General features: G+C 36.3%; 1 protein-coding gene across 2 annotated transcripts in view; it reads left to right on the top strand.

Annotated features, from left to right (window-relative positions):
- PALLD (palladin, cytoskeletal associated protein) overlaps nucleotides 1-24,918 on the top strand; it is a 359,849-nt gene that overhangs the window by 90,715 nt on the left and 244,216 nt on the right. The window lies entirely within an intron of this gene.

Below are 24,918 nucleotides of genomic sequence, written 5' to 3'. Positions count from 1 at the left end.
AGCCTAGAGGACAAGAGTAGGAAGCTCTCCCCACCACCCACTTGCCACCAGTGGATGAGTGGTTAAAAATGTTATCAGTTTCTCAAAATTGAATTAGTGAACTAAATTATCAAACAACTTGGACAAACCAAATATAATAAAGAATTTCGGCTTTTGGACTATCTGGATCAAATTAATCAATTTTTTTTTTTTTTTAATATGGCCATTGGGTTATTATGGTCCATGTTTCCACAAACAACACAATAGTATAAATAGTGCTGTCTGTGTTACCAAAGAGACATGGTTAGAGCAAACTGGTGTCCATTTATTAAAATTGTTTAAATGTTCGCAGTATCATTTAATGGCCAGCCCATTGTAAATCATAACATATTGATTGCATTTAATTTCATTACACTGACTGTTATTAAACTGCCTGAGTAACATTTCATCTGAACTGGATACATTTGTAAAACATTGATAGAATCAAAAATCTATTTGAAAAATAAATAAAGCATAACATCTTTCTTATAGCCCAACTGACAATGTGTATATGTATGTGTGTATATATATATATATATATATATATATATATATATATATATACGATACCATTAGAGAGCACTCAGGAGTCTTTCAAGGTAAATTTCATCTGTTGCTTTATTGAGCAATTACAAATTCACACAACGTTCCAGTCGACGTTTCAGTCTGTAAAATACTTTTTTCAAGAAGGTCTTGAAAAAAGACTTTTGCAGACTGAAACGTTGACTGGAACGTTGTGTGAAATTGTATTTGCTCAATAAAGCAACAGATGAAATTTACCTTGAAAGACTCCTTAGTGCTCTCTACTGGTATCGTATACAATTTGGTTGGAGACAGCACCGGAGCATTAAAAGACCGGGAGCATTGAGTGCTGGGACCTGGGACGTATATGTATATATATGTGTGTGTGTGTGTATTGATTGAGAGGTATATGTTTTCAAATAATCTAAAGGTCATTACACACAAGTGTGATAGTAGACACACCTTGTTATCCACTTATTTCCCATAACAAACTGACTGGTAGCATTAGCGTGTGATAAGATAACACTACTGTGAGTATTGACACTCCAGTCTCTCTACCAATGTTGTATGACAGTTTTCTGATTAGGAGATAGCCAGCTAGGAATGCTGCTCTGGAAACCACCTGCTCATTGGTACCACATCGGGCTGTGAAATTCCCACATTAGTCTCTCTGGACCTTGACATGGATATTGTTGTTTAAGCACCATGTCTAGCTCTCAATAAACGTGTCTTCTCTACGGGAATACTGTGACATCATTCTAAGTTCATTGGTAAAAAAACAAAAACCTTTGTATATACAGGTTTATACATTTTTCCACATGTTGAGTTATGAACTGAGATTAAAGTGATTTAATTTGAATTGTTACTATTCATGTTAAACATACGTAACACTTTGAATGTGCAATTTATTTTGCATGATAAAAAAAAAATTAAAGGGTCACTCCGGACCCCTAAAGCAGTGTGTCCTCCACCCCCTTGGCTTTCAAGCAGACAATAGGTAATCTTACTTCCTGGTTTTGTTAGCTCAATGCAGCTGACCTCATGAGGCAGCAATTGCACAGCGCACCTGACTTACAAAGACTTCTTATTGAGCTGTGTTGGGAAGTCTGTGATTGGACAGCAACAGAAAGTCTGGGTGGGGTTAGAAAAGGAGAATTTGCAAAGGCAGCAGATAAGAGAACTGTAGGTTTCGCAAGTTGCTTTTAGATATCCTCAATGAAAACATTAATTATTAAATGCATGTAAGTATTCATTTGGGGTATACAGCCTCGGGAGGTGTGGCTAGGGCCGCATAAACAGAAACAAAAGCCTAAATGGCCGAGAATTGAGTCGAGAGCCCACAGGGGCATGATCTATACACCAAAACAGCTTTATAAGCTAAGGTGTTTTAGTGACTATAGTGTCTGGTTAAAATATAAAATGTACACTTCATGCACTTTTTATTTGATAAAAATAATTTTGAAAAATGAATTGGGAAGTGCACACTACCAGGACATTTATTCTCCTAAATCAAGCAAAAATTATAGTTATGCTAAAATATTGAATATATGATAAGAATGCGAGTCATATGAGTTACTAAGGTTTAACAAGGTAATAGATGTGCATTCAAGAACTTGTCTGCTTAATTGTACATTTAATCTTTCGTTGCAAACATTAGGCAACTGATATATCACAGAACTGCCAGACTAGAAGGATACTGATTTTCACACACCGCTGATCTGTGAAAGAAGCAAATCAGGGATTACATATCTGAGTAATGTATTTTCGAAATATACTCCCCATGGATTTATGTTTGCCCGACATAAATCCTTTTCATGTCAACTTTGCAATTAAGCTAACTTGTCTGACTGCTGTTTAAGACATACCACAATGCCCTGAGTCAGTTGGCAAATTGTGCATCTGTTTATAGCAATCCTCCCTCAGTTTCATCTAAATCCGCTTAACACCTCTAAAGGTGTGCAGACATTACAATGATTAAATAATGTCTTAACTCAAGGCAATTTTTTTGTTTTGAGAAAATAAAAAGGCAAAAAATAGTAAGGGAAAAAGTATTTTGGACTGGGGAACAATATATCAAAATTATATAATACTATACACTAAAACCCCTAATTACTTGTACACAGAGAATTTAAAACACAGTGAACGATATGTATAATGTTGCTTTATGACTGTCTTTAATATCATATGGATAATCACATTTTTGTAAAAAGGAACAACTTTCTAAAAAACTAAAATATCAGGGAATTCTGTTGCATTCTGAGAGCAAATAGCAAATGGGTACCATTAGCACACGCAGTTATATATTATTAGTAATTATAGTGCCTACAATGTTTAGGGGTGTATCTACTAAACTGTGAATGCTGAATTAAAAAAAAAAAAAAAGGTTATTCTCTAAACCGTAAATTAATGGAAATAAACAAAGAATTAAAAAAAAATCTTGAAACATTAATTACAGCTTTGCAATTTTGACCTAAAATATTTTTTATTCGCAACAATACATGGTTTTGTGAATAACCCAGAGTTACCATATTACCAATATAAAATTAAGAAATTCTAAGAATTTCTAGACAGCAAGGGACAGACAACCAAAGGTGATAATGAACTGCCTAGATTTGAAGGAGAAACACTGTAGGTGTCCCAGTGTTATTATCTTTGTCTAGCACGGCCTATATAGTTGTAGGTGCAGTAATTTAGTATTTTAGAAATTGGACTTAGCATATTTAAGTTTTATAGGTTAGTTAATGGCCATGCTCTACACAAACAGGAAAAAGTAATTTTTATTTATATATTATATAAATGATTTATGCAAATAACTTCTAGAGCAAATGGAATATTACCATTAGTATTATTTACTTTTTTTCCTATGCCAAATGGACTTGGATACCAATAAGGACCGTGGATTTATTTGTTTAATTGAAGGATCTTTAATTCCAGGATACTGCAGTTTGTGTCCGAAAACTCATAGGGTGGAACATGAATACATAAACTAAGGTCCCTTTAAAACTCTCAAGACCCCTTTTACATGAGATAAGGGCCATGTTCCAAGCGGATGTGGCAGGAGTGAGGGAAGAGGTGGCCGCCCTTGCTGACAGGATTACCAGTATGGAGGATGATATGGAGGCAACACAAGTGGCTCAAACAGCCACAGATACAGCCCTTAACGCACTGCAGTAGAGCAATGAGGATATGGTCAACCGCATGGCCACTACGGAGGACAAGCTGAAGGCTAGAAATGTTAGGATTAGGGGAGTCCCTGAGACTATCACTGCTGGAGAACTACCCCATTTTATCCGGAGACTTCTGGCCACGCTCCTTCCCCCGAAACAGGCAAAACAAGTCGTGATGGATCATTGCTTCCGACTACCTAAGTCCCCCAGAGCCCCTCCTGAGACATCACGAGACGTCCTGGTCAAGCTTGTCCGGGAATCAGACAGGGGCACTATTTTAACGGCAACCAGGGATACTCCCAGTACTGTCTTTGAGGGGCACCAACTGACATTTTATAGAGACATCTCTTGTCACACCATCACCTGGCGGCGGTCACTCCGCCAACTCACCCAGCACCTCAGGGAGAGTAAAGTGCCTTATAAATGGGGCATACACAAGCTGACTGTTGAAAAAGGAAGCAAGACACACTCACTTACACACCTGTCTGAGTCTAATCGTTTCCTACAGGAAGAGTGCCTTTCCTCCGACGCAACGACCCACTTGGTCAGTCGACCGGATTACTCCGTTTGTCCCGGGAGTGACCGCAAGTGGATCCCGCGACCCACCACCGTGAAGAGGACATACGTAGCAACGTGTCCATCCTAACATACAGGCTCCACACGAGCCTACCTCACTCTCTCTGAGTGTTAACATGGACACTAAATATTGTTTTACTGTTTCATATTGTTTTATTGTTTCATGGTTCTCACAATTTTATTTAGTAATGGCTCCGTCAGCTGTAGCTTCACTAGTTTTTCACACCTAAGGTGTCAGTAATACACATTTGTATTTCTGACACTATAGTGTTTCTTTAATTTACATCTGAATCTCTAAGCTGTGCAGCTTCACAATTCTGGAAGGTATTTATTTTGTGATTTAATGCATTACAAATGTGTCATTTTACATCATTGGCTCCCTGCTGTTAAACAAGCGAGTAATTGTTAAATTATTTAAAATCTCCTTCTATTAAACCAGTATAATGTGAAATAAACTGATGGCTTCCAGTCCTGACACATTAATAACAAAATAAGAAATTGAAGCCTAAAACAAAGCTATTGAATGACATTAAATATAAATGATTCCATTATATGTTTTTAAGGGAAAAATTTCCCATTTGCAGAACCTGTAATGGCTCACCTTTCATCATACACTATATTTTCCTACAAAATATAACATGCTTAATTGTTTTTTGTTTTGCCCCATTAAACATGTCATTGCCAGAATTTGGCAGGGAATGGACTAAACCATGGCGTTCTATTGTCATTTTAAGAAAATGTAATTTGACCTGCTTGATTAAGGATAAGCTTGTGTAAACATGTTACCATTAGTGTGCCATAGGTCATTTATTCTGGCTTTTTAAAAAAGAAAAAAAAAATCTTCGTTGTTCTTTTTTTTATTAGTGAACATGGTTTGCGCAGTGAGACCAGGCTTCAGTGGACACTCTAGACACTGTAACTGTTTCATCTCTTCTAATTGGTTATAGTGATGAGTTCTCTGGCGAAAACCTTCCATTTAGCATTAAACCATGTTAATGTTTTATTGCTTAACAAAGTCCCCAGCAGCCAATTCCCTCTATTGGGCAACTGAGTAAACATTTGCCTGAGCAGCAATGGGCAGCTGTGATTGGCTCAGTGTGTCAGCTGACTGCTTTCAACCTATCACAGCGCCCATTCCTGGTATGAATTGATATGGCTAGAATTAAGTTTGCAATCTCTACCTTAATCATACGAAAAAAACAAGATGTTAAGCGCTAAGTGAATAAACCCCTTATATGGCAAGCAGGTTTCACTATGGACAAATGGTGAAGGAAGTCCATATAATATTGTATGACAATTACTGATGTAAATTAACCAGCATAATAGGTGAAAAAAACACACGCAAGGGGGGGGGGAAGAGACAATGCCTGCGACAAAATCCTCCTTCAGGTGATGTACCTTTAAATATAGAAAGAAAAATACATAGTGTGATACCGTAAAATATATATTGGTTTATTAACAATCTGTGGCCCCCAAATTAAAAACTCTCGCAAGAGATATATGTGGTTCTTGTCTCCAAGTCCCACACAACAGCTTGTCTGTTTTAGCCCAGCGGCTCTTTAAAACACGTTACCGATCCCAGTCGTCTGCAGTTGATGTTTAAAGTCCCGTGCACTCGGACAAGTTGTTTATCAATGCAGGTAAATGCTGGAATCTCGGTTTAAATGTTCGGCTTACTGGTGTCTTTAGTAAGTTGATTTCATCAATTTCATAAATGTTCGGCTTACTGGTGTCTTTAGTAAGTTGATTTCATCAATTTCATCCATGAAATTGATTAAATCAACTTACTAAAGACACCAGTAAGCCGAACATTTAAACCGAGATTCCAGCATTTACCTGCATTGATAAACAACTTGTCCGAGTGCACGGGACTTTAACCCCTTAAGACCGCAGCCAAATGTACAAGTTGTGATCAAAAAAAACGTAAACAAAACCTGGCATTTGCGCTATATGTCTGTCCAACCGTAATTCACCTCTTTCATATTAAATGCACCCACACTTATTATATATCATTTTATTCAGGGGAAACAGGGCTTTCGTTTAAGATCAAATATTTAGGTATGGAACATAACTTAATATGAATACAATATAAAAAAATGAGAGAAAATAAGATTTTTTTTACATTTTCTTAGTTCTATGTGACATTCTAACTGTGAATGTCATAATACCGTTTGCTTTTACTGCAATAAAATACACATATTTGTATTCAGCGATGTCTCACGTGTAAAATAGTACGCCCTATGTACAGGTTTTATGGTGTTTTGGGAAGTTACAGGGTCAAATAAAGCATGTTACACTTTTCAGTTTTTTCACATTGAAATTTGCCAGTTTGGTTACGTTGCCTTTGAGACTGTATGGTAGCCCAGGAATGAGAATTACCCCCATGATGGCATACCATTTGCAAAAGTAGACAACCCAAGGTATTGCAAATGGGGTATGTCCAGTCTTTTTTAGTAGCCACTTGGTCACAAACACTAGCCAAAGTTAACGTTAATATTTGTTTGTGTGTGAAAAATGCAAAAAACTAATTTGAAAGCCAATTTTGGCCAGTGTTTGTGACTAAGTGGCTACTAAAAAAGACTGAACATACCCCATTTGCAATACCTTGGGTTGTCTACTTTTGCAAATGGTATGCCATTATGGAGGTAATTCTTATTTCTGGGCTACTATACGGTCTCAAAGCCAACGTAACCAATCTGGCGAATTTCATTGTGAAAAAACTGAAACGCAAGCCTTATGTTTGACTCTGTAACTTTTGAAAACACCCTAAAACCTGTACATGAGGGGTACTGTTATACTCAGGAGACTTTGCTGAACACAAATATTTGTGTTTCAAAACAGTAAAAAGTATTACAGCAAAAATATCGTCAGTGTAAGTGCCGTTTGTGTGCGAAAAATGCAATAAATTTCACTTTCCCTGACGATATCATTGTTGTAATACATTTTACGGTTTTGAAACACAAATATTTGTGTTCAGCAATGTCTCCCGAGTAAAACAGTACCCCCCATGTACAGGTTTTATAGTGTCTTGGAAAGTTATAGGGTTAAATATAGTGCTAGCAAATTAAATTCCCTATACTTTCGGCCTGGGTTGTTAGGCAGGTCCCGCTAATTGTAATTAATTAGGATACCTAATTATGTAAAATTATTACATAAATATATATGTAAAATTATTATATATACACGTGTGTGGATATATATATGTATATATATGTATATAATTTTTTTACAATTATTTTTATTTATATATAGGTATACATATAGTGATGTATACGTATATACTTAGGTATATACATATATATTATTTCGTTCTACGTGTATTTTGATATCAATATATATATATTAATATCAAAATACAGTTAGAACGAAATTACACACATATATATATTTTTAATTATTATTTTTTTATTTTTTTATTTATTTTTTTTAACGTATTTATATTTTTTATTATAAAATATATATATAATTATAATTATGTATATATTTAATCAATATCCTTCTACGTGTATTTTGATATTAATATATATATATATCATTATATATATATAAATATTAAAATACACTTAGTGTATGTGTAAATGTGTGTATATATATATATATATGAATATATATATATATATATATATATACTTAGATCATATATATAATATATATATAAATGATCTAAGTATATTTGATGTGTAAATGTAATTTATTTTATTTTTAACTTTAAGGGGTTAAGAGGGGAGCAGAGGGGCAGAGACAGTGTCAGCCAGTGATTTTACATCACTGGCTGACACACAGGATCAGTGATCACAGTGACAGGCTGTCACTGTGATCACCTCCTGCAGATCACGGTAATTGGCCACAGGGGGAGTGCCTGGGTGGCCAGGCATGCCCCCCACCGTGATCTGCAGGGGGATCCTGCCTGCAGTTACTATGGGTCAGCCAATAGGCTGACACATAGTAACTCTGATCGCAGTGACAGGCTGTCACTGCGATCAGATAGCAGGGAGAGGCTGTCTCTGCATTCAGATCGCAGAGACAGCCTCTCCCTGCGATCATACTCTGCAGATCGCGGTCACTGACCGCAGGGGGACTGCCTGGGGGGCCAGGCATGTCCCCCGACCGCGATCTGCAGATTGAAAATGCCGCGGCTCCATGTGTCAGCCGATTTTAGAATCGGCTGACACATGGTAAATACCGATCGCAGTGACAGCCTGTCACTGCGATCGGAAGCTGCAGACCGCGGTCCCCAGGCACAGGGGGGCTGCCTGGGGGGCCAGGCATGCCCCCCGACCGCGATCTGCAGCGGCCATGTGCCGCCGGCCACGTGGGGGGTAAGACCGCCCAGGACGTACTATGCCGTCCTGCGGCGTTTAGAGCCGCCCAAATAAGGACGGCATAGTACGTCCTGCGGTCTTAAGGGGTTAAACATCAACTGCAGACGACTGGGATCGGTAACGTGTTTTAAAGAGCCGCTGGGCTAAAACAGACAAGCTGTTGTGTGGGACTTGGAGACAAGAACCACATATATCTCTTGTAAGAGTTTTTAATTTGGGGGCCACAGATTGTTAATAAACCAATATATATTTTACGGTATCACACTATGTATTTTTCTTTCTATATTTAAAGGTACATCACCTGAAGGAGGATTTTGTCGCAGGCATTGTCTCTTCCCCCCCACCCCCATGCGTGTTTTTTTCACCTATTATGCTGGTTAATTTACATCAGTAATTGCCATACAATATTATATGGACTTCCTTCACCATGTGTCCATAGTGAAACCTGCTTGCCATATAAGGGGTTTATTCACTTAGCGCTTAACATCTTGTTTTTTTCGTGTTGTTTATATCTGAAAATATCTGAGCATTTTCATGTGTATGTTATAGCAGCTTCCTACAAATTAGTCACTTATTACATCTGTATATATCGCGCTCTCTAAACAGTTTTGTTTTGTGTGTCTACCTTAATCATACCTCCTGTAGGGGTTTGGCTGTGGGTGGCCAGGGACCATTATTTAGTGTTAAACTGCTTGGAAATGGCTTAAGACTGAATGGACGGACATTGAAGGACTCCATGCAGTAAGATTACATGGTTATAGCACCTATAGTGTTCATTTAAAGGGGGGCTGTGGGGTGTTTGGTGATGCTGGACATCCCTATGGATAGTGTGAGGACATCCAGCATCAGTTAGGTGACCAAAAGTCTAACAGCCTGGAAGTCGCTCTAGTTGCCGTCTGGTAGACAGCCACTGGAGCTTGAGTTAACGCTGAAAGGTCATTATTGCAGTTTAAACTGTTTAAAAACTGCAATGATTGCCTTTGCAGGGTTAAGGAATCAATGTATAGAACAACCAGAAATATTTGGGATACGGCTGAGAAATCTAAAATGAAAAGACATAAATATACATAGTGTAAATCTGTATCAAATAGTAGGTAAGTGTTCATGAAATGCACTCACAAGATTAGACGAAAGATAGCGCTCTAGGGTGCCTCCCCCGGTAGTAAAGAGAAAGAAAGAGAAAAGGGAAAAAATAAAGAAAAAAGAAAAAAAAAATTTTATTAGTATTAGTATTTTAATATTTCACATTATTCACAATTAATTTAAGATTATAATTATTTATTTATTTATTTTTAAATTAGATCTATACCAAATACTTATTGGGGATTCTAATATGATAAATTCATGCTTTATAATCATATTCTTCCATGTTGCTGCCGATACTATTATGTATTGTCTTGATAGATATATGACTGTTTCCAATATCTACTATTTGGGACTATTCCCCTGGCGACCACCAGAGGGCCATACTAACAAACATCTTAACATCTTGATCTCCCCTGTTGGAACGCACGATTGAATGGAACGCGGAAGTGAGTGTTCACTTCCGGTTCCGGTTTTCGTCTGACATAGACGGCGGGAATTTTTGACTGCAATCAAAATAAGAAAAAGTCAGCTGGATGTGATCAACCACTTCACCAATCAAGGATGAAACAGAGGAGGACGCCCAGATTACTACCAATCAACTCAGGGGTTAGCCCTATAAAACAGGACTAGTGGGAGGGTGGGATTCGGCTGTATTTTATGCTTTGCTTTTGTTGTATAACATTTGGTTTTAATATTTGGTCCCTGAGGAAGTTCCAGACTGTGAATGAAACGCGTAGGACCTCATTTTAAGTTTATATTTTATTTTTACTGCTGGGTGATGTCTCATCCTTAATAAAGCCGTTTGACTTTTTTCCACCATCCTGGGAGTCCTGTTGTTCATCTATTCTTCTGGAGCAACTGGAGGAAGATAATAGCCCCCCATTACTACCGGGGGAGGCACCCTAGAGCGCTATCTTTCGTCTAATCTTGTGAGTGCATTTCATGAACACTTACCTACTCTTTGATACAGATTTACACTATGTATATTTATGTATTTTAATTTTAGATTTCTCAGCCGTATCCCAATTATTTCTGGTTGTTCTATATTTTGCTGTGTAAAGGTCATTCATTCTGGGTAATGACCTGGGAGGCTGCTTTATTTGAATACTAAGATAAGTATATTTCTCACTTGTATACACTACTCACTAAGTGGTGATATCTGAATATATATATATATACGTTTCCTTTGTTCTTAAGGAATCAATGAGCTGAAATGTTCTAGATGCCTATAGTGTCCCTTTAAAGTCTCACTCGGAAAGCTAGGCAAGAAAAATTAACAAATTAATTAATTAATACATATGCATCTCTACAGATTTCGAAGCAAGTTTTGTAAGAATCAACACGGTGATAGGTCGGCTTGGAATGCTCTGGCTGAGTATTTAACCCCTTAAGGACACATGACATGTGTGACATGTCATGATTCCCTTTTATTTCAGAAGTTTGGTCCTTAAGGGGTTAAAGCATTGGAAGGCATTTATAAGGATTGTTTATTTATTGAATGCTCTGTCAGCTTGGTGCACTCAATGGACTCACTTGAATCCTTTTTTTAGCTTTGCCTTTTTGATTTTTTTTCAGCTACTTTTTGTGATTTAGGTCTTTTTTTTTATCAGGTTGTGTTATGTTGTGCTTTTTTTTATAGCATGTTTTAAATAGTAAGTATAAAAATCTTTTTATTTATGCCTCCCTTGCTATTATTATTGTTAGGGGGTAGAAAAGGACATATTTTGTGAAGTGGCTAAATACTTTCATATACTAACCTCCACCCACAACCTATCATATGGAGAAAGACCAGGACCCTACTTTTTAATTTGTGTTTATTTTCTATGCAGAGAGCTGATGATTCAATTCAGGTCTTGCTTGGATTTGCCACAGTTCCACAAACCTTAGCATATCTTTTTTTGGGGGGGGGTTGTAATATTTATAGTGTGTCACTGTTTACAGCTATAACTGACAGGCTTATTTTCCTATCACCGTGCTTTCTTAGCATTTACGCTAGAGAAAAAGATCTACTGGCTGAGCTCAGTTACACTCAGAAGCCAGCCTGCAATGTACCAAGTATCACAGACCTTTAAACTGACTTGAGAATATAACTGATGTCAGCAGTAGCGTGCCTTTTTAAACCATATAATAAATCAATATGAATCAACCTAGAGTTTTAATATCTTTAAAAAGACAATAAAATATTTCATTCAAAGATCATAAAATATTTATTTATAAATACGTTTGTTTTTTTCTCAGAAGTATTATTTTTCCCCTTGTGATTCATTTCTCCCACAAGATTGTTAGTAATCTGATCCACGTAATTGCTGCCCCTGATTGTATGTGAGTACACAAATTTTTGTAGAATAAATAGTAAATCTCTTGTTACCATGGGACCACCAATAGACTTCAGCACAATTTGTCAGGATGTTTATTAGTAAGGTTCTGTTGTGGCTTTAGGTTTTTACAGTTTATTCCTGGACAAAATACAAATAAATAAAATACCGCACTCATTAATATTGTTTCAAAAATGAAAAAGGTAGAAGTAATATAGTTATACCAAATTTAATATATATACAATCCAAGATTGATATCTATTCATACAAAAAAAATATATAGGATGATCTCAACCAAAATTTGAAAATTCATCTGTATACTGCTCCAACCATTATACAAAACAATGTGTACTAGTAGTCAGTCCTGCGAAATGTATTAAATAGGAGATTGCTAATCCAGAATATATCTCAAAATACATATATACACAATCACAACTCTAATAAAGGACAGACTGTCCAGTCAATCCTGTGAAATATATATGGTTAAAGTAACAAGTGCAAAACCTGCCTCTAAATTCATGTATGTACACATTTGAGAGTCATTCAACAAATCCGATCTCTGTATAGACATCAACCACTAAGTAAATATAGAAGTAGTGTCAGTGGTAATATATATAAACGAGCAAACAGATAAATATACTGTTCAAGCATAAAGGTCAATCCTAAATCAATGCCATGGATCAGAAACTTGTATCACAACATATAGATCTGTATATAGTTCTGTAACATCACAAAGTCCTGGTGGATCCAAATCCTTGCAAGGATGGAAAAAGGAAAAAGATGAAAAATAGAAAAAATGTATGGGAAAAACCACCACATAGAAAAATTAATTGTATGAAAAAAAGAAAAAAAGAAAAAAAGCAAAAAATATAATAAGAAAAAATAATAAGAAAAAAAGAGTCCTGTGCAAAAGTCACTATATACACGTATAGTATTCTTATGGGTGGATCTCACCGCTAAATGGGTAACACTTCCAACTCCCAGTGATACTGCCGTCACTCCTGCGTTGTAATGAGCTGTCCTGGACAATACTAATGAAGTGAAGGGCTCTCTGTTATGGAAGTTGTTTTACGAATTCCTCGTGATGATTCCTACAGTCAGATGAGTGTCGATCAGCTGGATAAAGATACCGGTCCACTGATTGAATTCCTCGGGCTGCGCGCTCGGGACAAACCATCCCTTCAATGGCCCTGGTTTCTCTGCTGAGTCAAAGACTTTTAAATGCCGAATCCGGCGGTAAAACACAGCGTCCACTTCCGTGTGGACGTGATGACGTCATCCTAATACAAAACGCCAAATAAACTTTATTGTCCTTGTAACAACGGTGTAGCAAACACCAAATGTAACATATAAGATGTAACACTAATGTCAATTAGGGACGTCATCCACAATTAAAAGTAAACTTTATTGACCTTAATGTAAAAAAGCCACAGTGTGTAGAGAATTGATCTAACACTGACAGTAAATAGACAGTATTGTGAATACTGGGTTATTTAAATAAAGGGAAGAAACCCTCACTAATTCCAATGTAAAATGTTATACAACTAATAACCATTTGTCTCAGAATGCCTAAAGGAGCTCCTTATAAGTAACAGAGAACTATTGTACTGAATTGGTAACATACCATAGCTAAATTATGCACACGTAGCAGAGTGTTAGGGGTGATATTCAAAACGAATTCATGGCTGAACAAATCTTTATTTATTTGTTAATTATATATTTGAAAATTTTATAAATTTTATAAATTTTATAAAAAATTATTATAAAAATGTGAAGGTATCTTTAAATTAACTCAAATGAAAATGTATACAATTATTTACTCACCGACCTTGAGGTGTATCCCCTTGTCTCGGGATATCCTAGGTGAGGGACCCTGGAGTAATACAGCCAGGTAGCGGACCCACCTGGGTCAAAAGATAGCCGAAAAAGAGAATCGGACCAAACAAAATGGTCTGTTGGGAGCACTGTAGAGAGCACAAGGTATACATTAGCCCAAAGATAAAGAAAACTGATGAATCTTCACAGAAAATGTTTCAAGTCGTAATCTTCATTAAGTCCTGAGGGTGACAGTGTTTCTAGGATACTAATCCATTTAGTCTCCCTCTGCATAAGTACCTTTTGTCTATCCCCACCTCTCCTCAGAGGGGGTATTCTGTCAATGACTTGAAATCTTAATTGGTTGACCGCATGGCCCTGTGTCTTAAAGTGTCTTGCTACTGGGGCCTCACTGGGAGTTGGAAGTGTTACCCATTTAGCGGTGAGATCCACCCATAAGAATACTATACGTGTATATAGTGACTTTTGCACAGGACTCTTTTTTTCTTATTATTTTTTCTTATTATATTTTTTGCTTTTTTTCTTTTTTTCTTTTTTTCATACAATTAATTTTTCTATGTGGTGGTTTTTCCCATACATTTTTTCTATTTTTCATCTTTTTCCTTTTTCCATCCTTGCAAGGATTTGGATCCACCAGGACTTTGTGATGTTACAGAACTATATACAGATCTATATGTTGTGATACAAGTTTCTGATCCATGGCATTGATTTAGGATTGACCTTTATGCTTGAACAGTATATTTATCTGTTTGCTCGTTTATATATATTACCACTGACACTACTTCTATATTTACTTAGTGGTTGATGTCTATACAGAGATCGGATTTGTTGAATGACTCTCAAATGTGTACATACATGAATTTAGAGGCAGGTTTTGCACTTGTTACTTTAACCATATATATTTCACAGGATTGACTGGACAGTCTGTCCTTTATTAGAGTTGTGATTGTGTATATATGTATTTTGAGATATATTCTGGATTAGCAATCTCCTATTTAATACATTTCGCAGGACTGACTACTAGTACACATTGTTTTGTATAATGGTTGGAGCAGTATACAGATGAATTTTCAAATTTTGGTTGAGATCATCCTATATATTTTTTTGTATGAATAGATATCAATCTTGGATTGTATATATATTAAATTTGGTATAACTATATTACTTCTACCTTTTTCATTTTTGAAACAATATTAATGAGTGCGGTATTTTATTTATTTGTATTTTGATTTTCACTAATTTGGAGGTTATAGTAGAGGGATACCTCTTAAATACCAGCACCACCGAGTAATTGAGTGCAAACACTACCTAATATGTTGTATATTCCTGGACAAACCCTGCTTGGAATCTGTCATCTTGCAAGCTGCTCCTGACATGCATATTGAATACCAGTGTGAGAGTCACTCAAATTTCAGTTCTATGAACTGACCTTAAAGCAAGATTACTCTCATTGTAAAATTGAGTACTATGTCAAGACTGGAATATCAGTACATTACCTCTCAGAAACAGTATACTGTATACCATTTTTACTCTAATCAAAAGCGCACCTTTTTTGGCAAAATAAAGCTTCCAAAATTTGAATGCACAGTGGATTAGAACTAGATTCGAGTAAATTCGCCAGTGAATTTCAAAATTCATTAGTGAATTTCGATGGCGAATTTCTCCCTACAAATTTTGCCCCTGCGAGTTTCGCACAGGTGAATTTCGCCCAAAAAAGAGGGCAATCCTCGATTAACGACTGATTGAGGAATGGTACTTGGTCGTCGAGTGAGGAACAATTTTAATTATAAGGAGCTATTAGAAAAAAATAACAAAAAAAAAATAATGTACAGTGTTTTCTAGCAGGCTCTCCTTGCCTAAAAGCGCATTACATTTGCCAGAGAAAACATTTTTCAGCTTCCAGGTTTATAAAATTAAGGTGCGCATTAGATTCAACAGCACTTAAGATTTGAGTAAATACTTTGGCTACTTTACATCAAAGGGACAGCACTAGCAGACTGAACATGAAAATATCTGATATAGATTGGAACATACTATATACAAAGCTTTGTTGTTTTTGTCGTAGAATTATTATATGTTTTCTCCTCATGCATGAAATGACAGTCATGTTGGGGTAGTGTTTGCTTACACAGGTTTAGATAGGACTGATAATATCTAAAGCAAATAATTGCTCTGAGATTAGAACCCTCCCTTTCTCTTTAGACAGATTCCCTTATCTCTTATTTGTCAATTTGCTTTAACTGTAGCATGCCTTATATATGTTACCCATGATACATTGCTCAGTAAAACATAGAGTTACTGTCGATTCTTGTCCTTTGTCAGAATTGTAGAATAGTTTGTATTAATGGAACTCCCGCGGCTAATTTCATAACTCCTATAACAATCCCCAATTTGGTAAACATGTTGACGATTATTATTATTAAAGAAAATAATAAACCAAGGGGGAGAATATATATTTTTTAAAAGGTTCATGTTGTGTTTACAATTCTTCTGACATATGAAAATCGTTTTGTAAGACAAGAAGTCTGTTTGCTCTGCTCATTGTTTTCGCAATGCCTATTGTTGAATCATGCTGCTAATTAAATGGAATCAGAAGCAGACATGCCCCAATATGAAAGGAAAAAAAAACAACGCGAGACATGAGGCATTACTGAAAGTTCTTGACAGTGACATCTTGGAGACAGGTAAACAGAAGCTTAATAACAGTTGATAGAAATGGAGTGTCACTTTGAAACTGCGATAAGTACATTTGGAACCTATTTGGGATACAGAACCAGGAGTTGTGGTGAGCAGACAACAAAGTTACAAACTATGTAGTCAAAAGCTGAGAGTCAGGTGTAGGATATTACTTCTGCTACATCTAAATACATTTTATGGAAGTTCTACACTGGAAAGACAAAATGACCAAAGCCTTTCAGATATCCTCTATATCCACTACTAATAGCTCTGAGCCCACAGTTCTGCTCATATTATTTGAACCCTATATTGGATAAATCGGTAAAACCTTTATGGACGGCATATAGCCCCACATTGTGTGCATGGATCACTGATATTTAACATATCTCACCCCACATCTTCTCCCACCTCCATCACCTGCCACACGGCTCAATTTAAATTGGAACTGATATGTCCCAGCAGCTCCTTCCTGCAGGCTCTCTACTCTACGACTGAATCGATTGCTCCAAAACGAATCAACCAAGGTCTATCCTAGATCCACAGCCCTAACATGTCCTACTACTAAGCCATTTACTGGCATGTATATCACAAATAATTTGGGGAACTGGCTGCACCTATATCAGAATGAAACACAACATAATGTGATACAGTTACAATAGTATTGTGCACTTTAAAGAGTGAAAACTCACAAGATGCCTAAATTGTGGGGGGGCAACTGTAGACCCTCACTTCACTTCCCAGGAGTAGCAGAGGAATACCCCAGCAGGGTAAACAGTAGAAATCGGCTTTATTTTAAATAAAATAATATATATATACAAACAGGTTCTACACGTTTCTGCCCTTGCAAGGGACTTTTTTTTAGAAACTAAATACATTTTTTTAAACATTTAAACTTCTTAATTGGTCCTCTGGGGAAGGGGTTTTAATCATTTGCTGGAAATCAGGTTCATTCACTAAAGTGAGAATTCACAGTAAATTCAAAGTACATTTCCAATTTAGGGCCAGAGTAGCAGAACAGAAAACAAAGCTGACTTACACAATATTTCCAATGCGGCTATTCTAACCTTAAATTTGAAATTCACTTTGGGTTCTATCTTTATTGAATAACCTTATGTGATTCCATATATAGTGGTGCATAACCCTGCTCACAGAATCCTCCTCCTTTTTGTTCTCCTGACATTTATAGAGTGACATTTTGCACAATAGTGCTTGTGTTGTTTTAGCTAAATGGCTGTATTTGAACTGGCTGTGACTTTTTCTTCAATGCTTCTCTGCAATTACTGACATGGCATCCTCTGCCACTACTACAAGTGTCCTATTTCTAAACTCCATTATAGAACACTCTAAAAATATTCCACCAACACCTCCCAACTTGACTTCCATCTTCCATCAAATACTATTTCTCAACACCATCTGTGATATCACCACAGAGTCCTCGATTGGTCGCTGGGTAGAACGCGACTCACCTGACAGAGAGGGATTATACATATGATTAGCTTCTCACTCCCTGTATGGTAATATAGATTACCTGATTCCATTTATGATCCATCAAAACTGTGTTCATAGGTCTCACAAAATAGTCTGACCATGCTTTGGTAAACATAATGATGTTCTATCTCATTATGTTACTAATTCAGCAGTCTTGGGTTCTTCAAGATACACCAAGTAAGACCAACTAAGCCAAATTTTTTTTTTTTACTTGTTGACAAACTGATAAGCATTCGTTTGGTGGAAGACACATAAATACAGTGCTGCACTATTTTATTGCTGTAATTATAATAATGATCCATTTTTTTTCTGATTTTATGTCTTGGCACTGTGAGTGTCAGTGTCACTTTTCAGAAACTGAGATAAAATGGGGAGATATTGTACCCTTCATTTTTTATTTTCATATAGTTTTTATTGAAAATGTTTCAACAATTTTTAACGAACAATAACACAATTTTTAAAGAAAAACAAGATGAGGAGGGGAATCCATTAACAAACATATAATGAGACTTTATATATATATATATATATATATATGTCTGTATAATGACAACACATAACTTACATATAGGGTGCACAGCAGAAAAAAAATAATTCCCTTAAGTTGTTCTGGTAATGGAGAGGGCTGTCAGACAGGATTGTTATAGGTCATATTCTTAGACAGCCACATCTTCTATCCCTCATTGCTTGAAATCGTCATATACCTTTTATTAAAGAGGTTTTGCGTTGAACACTAAATGACAAAATATGCAAGATGACTCTTAGACAGTCCTCTCCGTTATTAGAACCCTTAATATACGAATACTTATTGCAAAGAAATATAATTAAAATATTCACTCCTAAGTAGAATCAGTTATGTACCAGACACATCATTCACCTGCCCACTGCCCCTAAAAGGGTAAAACATGCAAAACAGTTACTATGTACAGTATTGGTTGCTAAATGACCCATATGGAAAATATTACTGAAAAAACTATATATTAACAAATCATTTCATCAGAAAGGTTCACTGGCTTTCAGATATGTTTAGAACTTAACGGGTTAATTTGTCTTTTTAGAACAGACCATCTAGTGACATCACTTCTCAAGTCTGATAGCGAACAGTTTATTGCCATACTGATTTTACATTACACCATGACAGTTTGTCAAAATGGCATCTTTAATCATTTCAAGTTACAATAATCTCACTTTGAAGCATTCATTCACATGTGCTAATATTTTTTTTAGTGTGGGCAAATGATCAAACGTTACCTGCACATTTTCAGATTTGATCGCCTTAGCAGACAACAGTTTGGCTAAATGCCATCTTCTTTTACATTGTGCCTTATCTTGAACTCAAGTATTCACAAATGTTCTTGTTTGTGCAGCTGACTATAGTTAAATACTCACTTTGTTAAATCGAATCACATTGTTTTCGGCAGGTAGTGTTCATCAACTTCCTTGTGTTCTGGTTGCAGTGATATGTTTTTACAGAGCTAGTCTAGAGGTGCCCCTAGGCATCAGTTAATAAAGTAATTCCTAATTCTCTAACCCACCCATTAACTGCTAATCTGTGCCTCTCACTACTCAATACATAATACAACATTGCAACTCATAGCTATAACATCTTCTTTTCAGATTTTATGTCTTTGATAAAATGTTTTGGAACCATAAGTAGCACTTTTGCAAAATGGAGATATAGAGTCCATCAATATCCAATTAGCAAATGTACCTTTTAATTTTCTAAAACCATACACTGTAGGAATACACAATGTGATGGATTGCAAATAATATATTGACCCATACAAAGATTTAGTTCTTGTTTTCATCTAGTATTAATATGTTTTTACAGATCGCTAGTCTACAGATTTGCATAATTAATTAATTATCACTCCTCCAACCTACCAGATAATTACCAAACTATGCAGCACTTCACAGCAATTCAATTGCCTAAGCAATTGTTGGACTTCAATAGCTTCAGGTTTGGCAGAACCCAGTTCAGTAGATAAAATAAATTAGATCTAGGCACTCGGGACTGCTGCAGGAAGGCAGGTTTATTGGAACAAAAAGTGCAACGTTTCAGCCTACACAGAGGCCTTTTTCATTCCTTGATAAAGGCCTTTGTGTAGGCCGAAATGTTGCACTTTTTGTTCCAATACACTTGTCTTCCTGCAGCAGTCCTGAGTGCCTAGACCTAATTTATTTTATTTAGTATATGTCCAGGAAAATCCCATCCATTCTTACTATAACAAGAACGGTTTGCACAACAGCCAAGGAGAGTGGACAGGAAAGCGCATGCGTGAACAATGACGACTTCACTGTACAAGTCAGTTGGGGCTTTAGACGCTGTTGAGTGAGCATGTGTACTGTGTGACAAAATGGCTGAGCAAATAGAGCAACAAATCTGCATCAAGTTTTGCATTTTACATTTCTCCACGGAAACTATTCAGATGATTCAGAAGTTTATTGCAATGAGTGCAGCGCCGACAAAAGTGTAGCACAAACGTTTCAAAGATGGTCGAAAATCTGTACTACTTCAATGCTCTTCATCGGTTAGGGATGCAATACGACATGTTTTTCATCAGTTGAGAGATACAATACAATGAAAATTGATGCAGATACAGGCAATTGTTGACTAGCACAAAAACACCCCTCCTACTCCCCCCCCCCCCCCCCAGTGGAACAGTGGAAGAGACACTGGGAGAACTGCGTGAGGTCCCACGGAGCTTACTATGAAGGGGACTGAGGTGGCATTGTCCTATGAAAATTTTTTCTTGTTTCTTCTTTAATAAATGTCTCTATTTTTCATATTACATGGCTTGATACTTTCCAGCCAGACGTCATATGATATCATGAGCAATTACCTGGACCCACAGCAATCTAGAAAGCATGCGATTTCTCTTACACTCCCATAATGCAATAAAAACAAATGCAAATTAGCACACATTGTATCATCTTAGATTCTAACCCACTTTTCTTTTGTTGATTTTCTTTTCCACTGTTGTGTACTTGAAAACCAAATGTGTGTGTATATAAGATGATCATGTTTTGATATTCAAGCACATCTTTCATTACACATGAATATATGTGCATATAGTAACGCAGGGTATATCTGCAGGTTGAAGTATGTTAGTAGAACAGACATGTTCATAAGCATGATTTCCTAGACTCTTTAAGATAAAGTTACATGTATGGCAAAAGTAACATAAATGGCAATAATAATAACAATGGCATTGCATAAAAAGCAGCAAATCCATCGACAACTCTGAATCTGAGGCCAGTCATAGAATATGGGAGTTGAATAGGCAGGAAACTAACATAATTCGGGTCGCAAGCAGTCTGAACTCACAAACATCCATTGCATATCTTGTTCTGATTTCTCAACTTGGAATATGAGCAGCCAAATGGCACCATTCAACATCAATATAATGTCTGACTGGGCAAGTGTGAAGCTTGAAACATATTTTCGGTATGTCCAAGGTGGATACTTATTGTAGTAAGGTTTCTTACATTTCTCACAGCTGTCAGTGAAAACCCAAGTGTCACAGTTTAGTAGAGTCAAAGTTCAAAGTCATTGGCCATTAGTGTGGTTGCTTCACTTGACCAGGCTTTAATCAGTTTATTTTTTCATTTCTGTTTCAAAGCATTTTCCAGTGGCTTGGCACAAAATGACTTCACAATTCATATTGCTAATCTGGAATATCAATATCCCAAGCAAGGGATCAAACCAGAGAAATCTGATTGACCATCTATTTGTGTTAAACCACTTGAACCAAATAGACAGTGAATTGATACAGTTCATTACTTTACCTGCCATTTAAAGCCACTTAAATAGATCATGTAAATTAAATAGACATGGTAAAATAGCGAAAAACATGAAAAATATGATAGATAGTTTGTAAAATCGAATTTTTCGTTACAATACATAATATATATATACATATACATAGAACTCAAAAGTATCTGATGCTAAAAATAACATATGGTAATTGGCTTTTTGATACTAAACATCTTCAAATTACACATGGCTGCGTGACTCAAAATAATTGGTTTTGTAATGAGAAGAACATACCGTTGGGTATTTTCCACCATTCATACAGTCTGCTGGATGCCAAAGATGATTTACAGAAGACATTGATATGAGAAGGAAAGTTACACCACAATGGGAATTAAGATCTGAAACGTTCAGCTCTGTGTTTTGATCAAAGTCTGCCCACCTCTCAGATGTTCTTTATTCTGTTCTCCAGTCACGAATGGTTTTAAGTCAGGAGATTAACAAGGACACACTTCCTTTGAATGGCCAGCTAATATTATAATGGATACAACATAAAAGGCATATTAAGTTAGACATGCAGCGAAGAGCAGAAATATTACATCAGCATATTTGAGTTTCCTTTTGATTCATATAGGAATAGGTCCTTCTGGACTGGATAGACACTTTATAGTCCCGGAAATGTATACCTACATATAGTATTTTTGAAATTAATCAGTGTAATTAATTAAAAAATAATATATTGTTTTTTTAGTTACATTACATTTTTTCTCATATGTTCTACTTTTTCTTTACAATTCCATAATTTCCATATTTGAATAAAACAAGTCACCATATACATCACTATATGGAATAAACATAGGGTAACACGTTCTGAAAACGTTAATTATCAGCACAAAGATTATTGTGTGTGTTTATACCAGGCCTAGATACATTGCATAAGCCTACCACAATGTCAATGTACCCCATTTGTTTCAGGTCCTATACTAGCAACCTAATGCCTGACTCTCTCTCTCTCTCTCTCTCTCTCTCTCTCTCTCTCTCTCTCTCTCTCTCTCTCTCTCTCTCTCTCTCTCTCTCTCTCTCTCTCTCTCTCTCTCTCTCTCTCTCTCTCTCTCTCTCTCTCTCTCTCTCTCTCTCTCTCTCTCTCTCTCTCTCTCTATATATATATATATATATATATATATAAAATATGACACAGCGACACAACTATATATATAAATATATATATATATAGCTGTGTCATGTTTCGCCTCGCCTCAATCTTTTTGGTACCTAGCTATGTGCTTTCAGAGAGACTACAACTTCCAGACCACATCCAGCACCACGCAATCCATGGCTGGTTTCTGATCACTGATCTTTTTGGATCATAGGCCATGCTTTGGTTTAAAAAAAAAAAAACGTGTTTTAAAAAGTGTATATTTGCTGAGGGTATCTGCAGAAATGCATTTCGTCTGAAACATGATGCGAGTCTGCGCTCATTTGAATGTGAAGTTAAAAACTCTGGGATAGTTGTGGAAACATGATTTCTCAAGTCAAAGTCCAACTTGAGATATGAAGGTGCTGCATAACAGTAATTTTTGGTATTCTACTGTTGGGAGTTGTATATATCGTGTTTGGCCTCACAAAAAAAAATTATATCCATATATATATATATATATATATATATATGTACTTGAGGGTCCAGCACTCACTCGGTCCTGTAGATGCCTGGGTGCAAAACTTCAACCAAAACTATAAAGTAAACGAAAAGTGCACTCACAGGTCTTTTTCAATAATCTTTTTACTGTTTAAACAACAAACACACATCAATTCTGTCGACGTTTCAGTCCACACAGGACTTTTTTCAAGATCTTGAAAAAAGTCCTGTGTGGAATGAAACATCGACAGAACTGAGGTGTATTTATTGATTACTTTACACATTAAAAGGATTATTACAAATATATATAATCTCCTTGAAATATATATCCCTAATCATTAAAATTTTTATAATTTTTTGCCTTTAACAGTATTTTGAAGTGCAGTCCTTCTTACTAACAAACTTTTGAAACCTGTGAAAATCAGCCTATTCAAAAATGTTAATATAAAAACAACCTCACATAGAGAAAAGACGTCATTATGAACATCTTGTACTAACATTTAATAACTTTCCAGGAGGCAGGAGAAATTGTCTGTTTTTGCTAGTTCACAATGGCACTCTCCTAAATTCGGACTGAATTACTTTATCACTTTATCGCATAGTGACTTTTCAAGTACATTCTTAACAAAAACTGAAGCAGTAGGGTTTAATTTTCAAGTCAGGTGAATTCAAAGTGAATTTCAAATTTAAGGCCAGAGTAGCCGAACTGAAATAATAGAGGATTTTTCCAGTTTGACTATTTTGACCTTGTTTGAAATTCACTTTAAATTCTCACTTTAATGAATAACCCTGGTAATGTAAATGACCAACATCATAATCCAATGTGGGGAATGATTTTGTGTTTAATAATTTCAGCTGTAGAGAACTGTGTCATAGACTGGTAATCTTCTTGTTCATCCTCAGTAACATTTTACATTTTAAGATAAACGTTAAACGTATTTAGTTTATGGACTATACAGCTTAGAATATTTCCAAGCACAGTGAATAATTAATTGTCATATCCGTACTCCCTTTCCTCCCTAACAAGCAGGCAATAGTTTTCCATTTTAGGTAAGGATATATGGTGCTTAAATGCTGTTTCCCGTTGCTGGATCTCAAACACTGTCTGGATGTCTGTGGCTGAGGCGTAATGAATGAACTATTACATGCTTAAAAGGACACTAAAGGCACAAAGACCACGTCATCTCATTGAAGTGGTCTGGGTGCAGTAACCCTGTTCTTTTAAACATGTAATGTAAAACATTGCAGTTTTTGAGAAACTGCAATGTTTACATTAAAGGCTTAAGACTGCCTCTAGTGGCGCTTCCTGGAGTTTCAAGGAGTTTGACTCCTTGAAACGACGATGGACATTGTCATGCTTTCCATGAGAACATGCAGCATGTTGAAAATCCCTATAGTAAAAGCAATGCTTTCCTACGGGGAAGGCCTAAAAGGTCCCACATCGGCTGAAAAAGACAGCAACCCAGCGCCGTCGGACATCGGCAAAAGGCTTTTTAACCTTTTATTTGAGACGGGGGGTGGG

The sequence above is a fragment of the Pelobates fuscus genome, chromosome 6, assembly GCF_036172605.1.
Source record: "Pelobates fuscus isolate aPelFus1 chromosome 6, aPelFus1.pri, whole genome shotgun sequence".
NCBI classification, from domain to species: domain Eukaryota; kingdom Metazoa; phylum Chordata; class Amphibia; order Anura; family Pelobatidae; genus Pelobates; species Pelobates fuscus.
This window is presented reverse-complemented; position numbering and strand designations above follow the sequence as displayed.